Consider the following 9,544-nt stretch of genomic DNA (forward strand, 5'->3'; position numbering starts at 1 on the left):
GAAAACATTTCATTGAGGCTGGTTTCTAGTTTCAGATATTTAGTCCATTATCGTGGCAGAGTACAGGCAGACATGGTGCTGGAGAGGAGCTGAGAGGTCCACCTCCGGGTCCTCAGGCAGCAGGAGGAGACTGAGACACAGCGGCCAGATGGGCTGAGGCCTCAAAGCCCACCCCTAGTGACAATTCCCCCAACAAGGCCATGCCCCCTAACAGCGCCACTCCCTAGACTCCCTGTGGGCAAGCATTCAAGCACGTGCACTTGGGGTGGGGGGGTCATTCCTATTTAAGCACCACAGGGCTCCTCTGTTCCTGCTGTAGGTCCACAGGGCACCAAGACCTCCGTCCAGTGGTTTAAGACTCATAGCTGAGGACAAGGCACGCAGCAACAGGGCATCTGACGAGCAGGCCAGGGGTGGTTGTCAGTCAGTTAAGAAGAGCACTGGGTCGTGCTAAGAAAGGTGGGCCGTGGGAGTTTACACAGCTTCTCTCGAGGTAGGAACTGGAGAGCAGAGAGACCAACCCCAAGCAGGGCCGGCTAGTAACCGTCAAGACCCACCCTTAGTCTGCATCCTCCAGCTAGGTCACTGTCCAGAAAGTTCTGCCTCCCAGTTTTACCAGCTAGGGACCACTTGTAGGGGACAGTTCCCTTCAAGCTGAACAAGCCTGACACCACATTCCCACAGCCCTTTCCACCAGTTAACTCCAAGTCAGGGATCCCTTACAAAAGTTAACTCCATACAGTTGCCCTCTAGTCTCACACATGCTAGGTATCCGTGCCCTGCCCCCCAGTGATACCCACCACCACCCAGATGGTGTCTGTGTGGCTCTGGCTGTCCTGGAACTCTAGACCAGGCTAGCCTCAAACTCCCAGAGATCCGCCTGCCTCTGCCTCCCACGTGCCGGGATTAAAGGCGTGCGCCACCACAGCCTGGCCACAAAATACATATGTTTACATTGGACTTTGAGGTTTCTCTGGATGCTTGTTCAAACCGTGAGCTTCCCATAATTTACTGCACTCTTAACACCTGTCATAGAAACGGTGCCATTTCAGCACGGAGGGGGCATATGTCATAAAAGGGGACAGCCTCATCCATAGGGGCTGTGTAGTGTAGTTCAACAGTGGCCGTTTGCATGCTGGAGAGAACTCAGCAGTGTGGGCCAGAGGGATGGCTCGGTGGATAAGGGAGCTTGTCACCAAGCCGGAGAGCCTGAGTTCAAGCCCTGGAAGTCACGTGGAGGAAGGAAAGTACACAGCTACCCTCCATCCCCACACACAAATGTTGAAAAATTAAAAAGTGAAGGCAGGCAAGTTTTTCTTCAGAAAAAAGCTTGCCTTTTATTTCCGGGTAGGCCACCAGCTGCCAGGGGCTTCAAACCTTACGTGACCCTCCCCAGAAATAGCTTCAAAGACCTACCCACAAGCAGGACTCTTTCGTTGACTCTAGAGTTCTGTCTAGTTGCCAGTCAGTCATCGCATACCCAGCAGAAAAGTCCTAGACAGTGCCAAGAGGGACGTGCGTGGCTCAACCATAGAGCATTTACCCAGAATCCACCAGTGAGGGCCTGAGAAGACGGCGAAGCCCGGTGCCAAGGAAGGAATGCGTGGGAGGTGGTGTAAAGGGGGCCGTAAACGCCTACGGAATTCCACGTGCAGAATCCTGCCCTTGCCCCGTCCACACTCAGTCCTGGGGGGCGGGGCACGGGTGGACCCATCGTGAGAGCTGGTCCAGAAGGGAAGGGAAGACAGACAGCGGGAGGAGCTGGAAACAGGACGTCAGAAGTTCAAGGACATCCTCAGCTTCATAGCAAGTGCAGGCCAGCCTGGTTGAAGGAGACCCTGCCTCAAAACAAAGCAAAAGTTGGGGAGAGAGTAGCCCAGGCCCCAGACTCCAGGGCTGGCTCACCACCGCCACCTACTGTTGCTGGCGGAGGAAACGATTAAAAGACTGAGGTCAGGATGCAGGAGCCGGATTCGGCTCCACCCATCCACGTACAGGACCCCACCCCCGGGCCGCTCAGGCAGAGGAACACATCGCCAGGGGAGGAATGAAGGTGCAGGGATGCGGGAGGGAGGGACAAGGAGACCTAGGTCCCTCAGTCCCTGCCATGCAAGACCAGAATCTACCACCAGGTGGCGCTCCAGGACCAGTTAAAAACCCACTAGCAATGGCGCTTACACAGGTGTGGGGTGGAATAACGCAGCGTCAGGTTCCATCCATCCTGAGAAGGGAGGAGTGAGGTTTATACCAGTTACAACCGCCACAAAAGCCAACGCTTCTGTTTCACTTGCGATGTTCCACTCTCCGTTTAAATCCCCTACTCCAGACGAGGTATCGTGGCCCCGCTTGGGCTAAAACTTCAACAGCAGGGGATGACTTCTGATCCTGCTACCTCCAGAGTGCTGGTACTTCAGGCATGCAGCACCAAGCCTGGGTTTGGGGTATCAGTTGAACCAAGGGCTCCCTGCAAGGTAGCAACAGCCAAGCTACATCCCCAATCCTAGATGCTCTTATTATGAGCAATTGTTGTCGTTTGTTTTCCAAATGAGAAAATTGGCTCAGAGAGGGTGGATAACTTGCCAAGGGTCACACCGCCCTGGAATAGGAACCCAGGCACTTGGCTCATCTGATGAATGACCCCATCTTGCTGCCCCCAAACGAGATAGGGAAGTGTAGCTGTGGTGAGCAAGAGCCAGAAGCGGTCAGATGAGTGAGTGGCCAGGGGAGCAGGGGATGCATCCGGCCTGGTCTGAAGTGGTTTGGGCACGCTCTCCCCCACCCCCCCCCCGTGGCAGTCATGGGCAAGGGTCAAGGGTGATTTTCTGGGCAGGAGTAGCAAAGGACAGGAGCAGGGGCGTGTCCTGTGCATTCCAAGAGGACGTCACAGCATCTCCATCTTTCTTGAGGATAGCTAAGGGACTGTGATTTCAGATGTGTACCGCCCTGAGAAAGAGGATGGCGGTGGGGCCAGGTGGCAGGAGTGAGGCCAAGAAGCTCCTCCGAAGCCCAGACCACAACCACCTCCTGACTCCCGTTTGCCAATGTCGTGTAACCTCTTCCTCCATCAGCCTGGGTCTGGGAGCCAAGAGTGTTCCCATCTTCAATAGGACAGGTAGGCTGTCTGTCCCCTCCACATGTGAGTCCTTAAGCTTCATATTTGTGACAGCAAGTAGCAGATGACCTGGTTCAGACGAAAACTGGTTTGAAGAGCTTGGACTTGGATATCTGAGGTGGAGCCCCTGCCTAGTATCCCCCAGTGAGGGGCTGGGGGTGTGGCTCAGTGGTAGAGCCTCTGCCTAGAATCCCCCCTTGAGGGCCTAAGTGTGTGATTTCATAGTGGAGGGCTTGCCTGGCATGAATAAGGCCCTGGGTTCCACTTTGGAGTCAAGAGCTTCAGTTTTTATTTTTCCTTTTGGTTTTTGGAGACAGTGGTTTCTCTGTGTAGCCTTGGCTGTCCTGGAACTCGCTCTGTAGACCAGGCTGGCCTCAGACTCATAGAGATCCACCTGCCTCTGCTTCCCAAGTGCTGGGATTAAAGGTGTGCGCCACCAATGCCTGGCAAGGGCTTCATCTTTTAAGAAGCAAGGAGGTTAGGGTCATGGGACGATGCAATTGAATGTGTAATAACCGTTGGGATTTTTTATAATTTACTTTTTAAAATTTCATTTTACATTCCAACCACAGTTCTCCCTCCCTCCCACCCCTCCTCCACCCCCCCCCATGCCTCCCCCTCAGCTCTCCACCACTCCTCCTCAACAGTAAGGGCTCCCAGGAGGAGTCAGCTAAGTCTGATACAATAGTTTGGGGCAGGGCCACGCCCCCTTCCCATGCATTCAGGCTGAGCACGGCATCCCACCCTAGGGAATGGGCTCCAACAAGCTAGCTCTTGTACCAGGTTTACAACATGGTCCCACGGCCAGGGGCCCCTCTGATAGTTCAAGCTTCGCAGCTGTCTCCCGCATACTGAGGGCCTAAGTCAGTCCCATGGCGTCTCCTCAGCTGTTGGTCTAGAGTCCATGAGTTTCCACCAGCTTGGTTCAGCTGTCTCTGGAGATTTCTCCATCATGATCCTCACCTGCCTTGCTCATGCATTCCCTCCTCCCTGCCTTCTACTGGATTCCTGGAGCTCCTTCTGGTTCTTGGTTGTGGATCTGTGCATCTGGTTCCATCAATTACAGGATGAGGACTGTATGATGGTAGCTGGGGTATCCATCAATCTGATTACAGGGGTAGGTCAGCTCATGCATCCTCTCTACTAGTGCTGTGAGTCCTAGCAGGGGTCCTCCTTGTGGATACTTGGGGGTTACCCCAGCATCACGTTTCTCCCTAAGCCCACAGTGACTCTCTGTTAAGATCTCTCTTTCAGGCTCTTCCACTGCATCCTCCCCTCCTCAACCATCCCATTCCCTCACGTTCTCCCCTCCCCTCCCCCTTACCGCCCCCAGTTTACTCCCTCCCCAGAGCACTCCATGTGTCCTTCTGAGGGTCCTCCTTGTTACTTAGCTTCTCTGGAGCTGTGGATTTTAGGCTGATTGTCCTTTGCTTTACATCTAGTATCCACTTACGGATGAGTACACACAGTGTTTGTCTTTCTGAGTCTGGGTTACCTCATTTCAGGATGTTTTGGGTTTGTTTGTTTGTTTTTTCTAGTTCCTTCCAAGAAATGGGCAATATTAATGTGCTCTTGGTGAAGGATATCCTGCCACTTATCTGCTTATGTATTTATTCTTTCAACCAATCATTTTGGCAGTGTGTCATGTAGCTCAGGCTGGCCTCAAACTCACTATATAATCTTCCCTGATGTCCTAATGCTCTTACCTCTTCCTCTCGGAACTGATATTTCAAGCATTTGTCATCATACCAGACTACGCCCTACGATGTCAAAGGTGTCATCTTGCACAGACCCACATAAAAGCCAGGGCCTTTGATCTGCCGGAGGTACACAGGCCTCTGAGTCCCCCACATCCTATTAACTGTCACCTACTCATCAGAGGACTCATCTACACCAGAGCAAGGAGAAAATAATTACTGCTTAGCTTGTGACCTCCAAGATGTAATTTCACCTGTCTCTCCCTTTGTCTCCCCCCCACAGATTTTTTTTGTAAAATCATATTTGCATGTGTGTGCATGCGCACTGGTATGACCGTGTGTCAGGTGCCTCGGGAAGCCAGTGCGTAAAGCATGTAGGATCTAAAGCTGGAGTTACAGGTGGTTGTAAGCCTCTAGATGTGGATGCTAGTAATTGGGCTTAGGACCTCGGGAGGGGCCAGAACAGTACAGCTCAGTCAGTGAGCTCTCTCTAGTCCTTGCCTCGGCCTCCCAGGTGCCAGGTCACAGATTTGTCTGTTTACTTATCCGTCTGTTTGTCTGTGTTTAGCTGTGCAGGTTCTCTCCTGTTATCCACACTGGCCTTGAACTCAGGCTCAAGTGACCCTCCTACCTCATGACAATACAGCTCAGTAGGACCATGCTGGCTAAAATGTGCTTTTTTTTTTTTTTTTTTTTTTTTTTTTTTTTCAGCTCCACAGGGAAGAGGAGGCTGGAGGCTCTGTGATGAGGGCAGGAGTTCTCACCCCCCCCATTCCCCACAACATGACGAAGCTTAGAGAGGCCAGGAGTTTGAGCTCCACATTGTCCTACTCCAGGGCCCATGGCATATTCATCTCAGCTGCAAAGGACATTTGAATGGTACCTGCAAAATTTGCACTATCAGGAATCATCCCAACTTGGTCATGACTCCTGGTACCACAGAGGCTGAGATGCTCGAGTGTGAAGACCATCCCTCCCCTCAGCCTCAGCCCCAGTCTCTGCCCCTTGGTGTGCCTAGGAGTGTGGGTGTGTTCTAGAAAAGTCTAGGGTGGCTGCAGAAGTGGGCCCTCACTTTACTCCCAAGACAGCCACAGCCAAGAAGCCTATTTAAACTAACTACAGTTCTCATTGTTACCACCAGAGGGCGCTCCAGTCCCGCTGGTCCAAACTATGCCGGCGACTAGCATCTTGTGTAAGCTGGATGTCCTGGGCATATTCAATGTCTAACAGCACCGAAGTTGTGCCTGGCTGATTTGGGAAATCCCTTGGGGTTCTGTTGGCAGAGTGTTTATCTAGCATGTTTGAAGCCCTGAGTTTGATCCCTGGCACCAAAGAACTCTGGTGTGGTTGTACATCTCACGAGGGGTTGACCGGAAATTCAAGGTCATCCCCCTCAACATGAGATCCTGTCTTCAAAACAACAAAAACATTTGGGTTGACGACTTGAAGATGCAACACCACTTATCCTGTTGATCTAGGGCAATGCAAGAGTTCCTCTTCTCTCGCTTCTGGATCCTCTTTGGATGCTCCTGCTAAGGGAGGAAGAAAACATCATGGCCACACAAGGGACTTGCTAAAGGTCAAACCGACCCAGGTTTCAGGGCTGTCAGAAAGGGGATTTCCACAGTGTTACTCCATTCTCTGACTCTCGTCTGGGTTTTGGTGGCCTTGGTGTGTCTACAGGGGTATCCAGCAGCATGGATCAATGCTAACATTTGTAAGTATGGTGGAGTACGGAGTATGTCTGTCAGGGATAGAGTGTTTCCTGGCATGTGTGGGAACCTGGTGGGTCTGTGAGCCAGAGTAAATGAACACTGTGTGTGTGTCCATGGATGCACGGACATTTCTAGAAGCTACGAATGCATTTGCATGGGGGCACTATTTGTGCCTGGGTCTGTGTCTCCGTGGGTTAGATGTGTGTGTGTGTGTGTGTGTGTGTGTGTGTGAGAGAGAGAGAGAGAGAGAGAGAGAGAGAGAGAGAGAGAGAGAGAATGAGAATGCACCTGTGTGAGCCAATGAAGTGTGATAGTGTCACCAAGGGCAACTAATGTCTACGAAGCCCACAGTCCTGTGTCTAATCTGTCCAGCCTCTGTTGTGATGGTCCTTGGGACTCCAATATTGTCCCTAAAGGCCACTGAGCTGCAGGCCCTGTGAGGGAGAACAAATATAGTTACTATGTGATACTGTCCATTGATACTTTTCTTTTTACCTTCAGGTAGCTGTGGACAACAGCAAGGACCACCCCTGACCTCTCCCCCTACCCTGGTCATTCCAGACACCTCCATCAACACATCAATGGCACAGGCTGTGAGTCATAAAGGAACAAGCCTTGGCCATGATCAGCATCAAAAGGGACTATAGCAAGGCCACACTGCGAACTGCAGTGTGTTATATAACCACTCACTTTCAGAACACAGCAGGGAAGGAAAAGAAAGGTTGGTATACAGGGGCTCATCATGGAGCCCCTGCCTAGAATCCCCCAGTGAGGGGCTGGGGGCATGGCTTAGTGGTAGAGTCCCTGCCTAGAATCCCCCAGTGAGGGGCTGGGGGCGTGGCTCAGTGGTAGAGTCCCTGCCTAGAATCCCCCAGTGAGGGGCTGGGGGCGTGGCTCAGTGGTAGAGCCCCTGCCTGACATGGGAGCCAGACCCCAGCCTGTTACTGGGGATTATAGGCAGGGGGTGCTCTACGATGAGCCTTTGTAAACCCACCTTTCTTTTCCTTCCTTGTTGTGCTGTGTTGTCTCCCCACAGGGGAAAGAGGGTGAGAGCTGCTGGGACATAATTCTTCAATCGTAGGAGCACAGGGCTGCTCTTCCGCTAATGCTCTCTTCTCCAGCAGACTTTTACCGAGGCCATGTGTGCTCATTAATTCTCTCTCACTGATAGTGGTCACAGGCTGCCAACCATCACAGAGACATGCTCACCTTCCTTCCACCCCCGCAGGCCCTTGGCAGCCAGCCCAGTGTCAGGTTGCCAGAGGCAGCTATGCACACTGCTTCCCCTCGAGCATGCTTCCAACCCCAGATGTTTGAGGTCCCTCAAAACAGACTGAATCGAGGTGGTGAGGTAGCTCAGTCAGGTGAAGGCGGTTGCTGCCATTCCTGATGACCTGAGTTCAATCCCCGGAATCCACATGGTAGGAGAGAACTGATCCCAGCCAGCCGTCCGTCTTCTGACTTCCATGGGCACATCCTAGAAACTGAGCAACAGTGGCAGCCACTACAACAGCTAGAGGAGGCTGAGCAGGGCGGCCCACGCTTGCAATCCCAGCATTCAGGAGGCAGAAGCAGAAGGACCACACATTTGAGGTTATATAAGGAGACCTGTCTCAGAAAATAGACACCAAAAGACCGCTTCACATTCAAGGACCGCACAGCCATCTCAGGCTAAACCACCTTATGACATCAGGGTCCCAGACTCGATGCTTTGAGTGCATTTCCTGATGGCATTTTTTTTGTTTGTTTGTTTGTTTTTGTTTGGTTTTTCAAGACAGGGTTTCTCTGTGTACTCCTGGCTGTCCTGGAACTTACTCTGTGGACCAGGCTGCACTTGAACTCAGAGATCCACCTGCCTCTGAAGTGCTGGGATTAAAAGCATGAGCCACTAATGCCTTGAGCTATACATTAACTTTCAATTATTATTTTGTGTCTGGGTATTTGAGTTGCATGTATGGGTATCATGTGTGTGTCTGGTAACTGAAGACCAGAAGAGGACATCAGAACCCTTAAACTGGAGTTACATATGATTATGAGCCAACACATGGGTGTTGGGATTGAACCCAGGTTCTCTGCAAGAGCAGCCAGTACCTACTGAGCTGTCTCTCCCACATGGTACACCCTGTGACTTTTCTGTGCCTTGTCACCAAGATCAGTGTGATGTGTGAAGCCCACAGCCCCTGTACCCTCCTCCAGCACTTAGCAGCCCAAACACAGCAGCCAGAGTGACAGCTTAAACACAGGGTCATCATCAATGAGGAGCCAGACAAATCACCCCAGACCCTGGCCATTGCCAACACGGAAACAAGAAACCACCTCACTGAGACCAGTTTCTCAACCTGTGGGTTGCAACCCCTTTAGGAGTCAGGCATCCCTTTCACAGGAGCCACATATCAGATAGCCTGCATACCAGATATTTAAATTGTCATAACAGTAGCAAAATTAGTAACAAAGTAGCAACAACAATAATTTTATGGTTGAGAGGTCACCCCAACCTGAGGGACTGTGTTAAATAAAGGATGGCAGCATTTGGAAGGTTGAGAAACACTGTTGTAAACAATTTTATTTGCATGTCAACTTGAGCCCTCTCTTTAAGTGCAAAGTAGGCATCCATCAAAGTTAGTTGTAGACAGAAGACAAAGGACAAAATAACCTCTCCTCTGCCCACTTCCTTTTGCCAGGCTGTGAGCACTTCAGATACATAGCGAGAAGTTAAAACACCATTCAGGCAAGCAGGCTCTACGGACTTCTTTCTTTATACTCTTTGAGATAGTATATAGTTTTTAAATCAATGTATTAAAAAAATCAAATGTGTCTACATCTACACCTCCCCAAAATGAATGACGTCATTGTATAAAAATAAGATCATAAAGAGGACCATGAGAAGGCAGGCTTGGTGGCATATGCCAAAATTCCTAGCAGAGGCAGGAAGATCTCTCTGAGTTCGAGGCCAGCCTGGTCTACATAGTGAGTTCCAGGCCAGCTAGAGCCTCAGAGAAACCCTGTCTCAAACAAAACAA

This window comes from Phodopus roborovskii, unplaced genomic scaffold (genome assembly GCF_943737965.1).
Source record: "Phodopus roborovskii unplaced genomic scaffold, PHOROB, whole genome shotgun sequence".
NCBI lineage: Eukaryota > Metazoa > Chordata > Mammalia > Rodentia > Cricetidae > Phodopus > Phodopus roborovskii.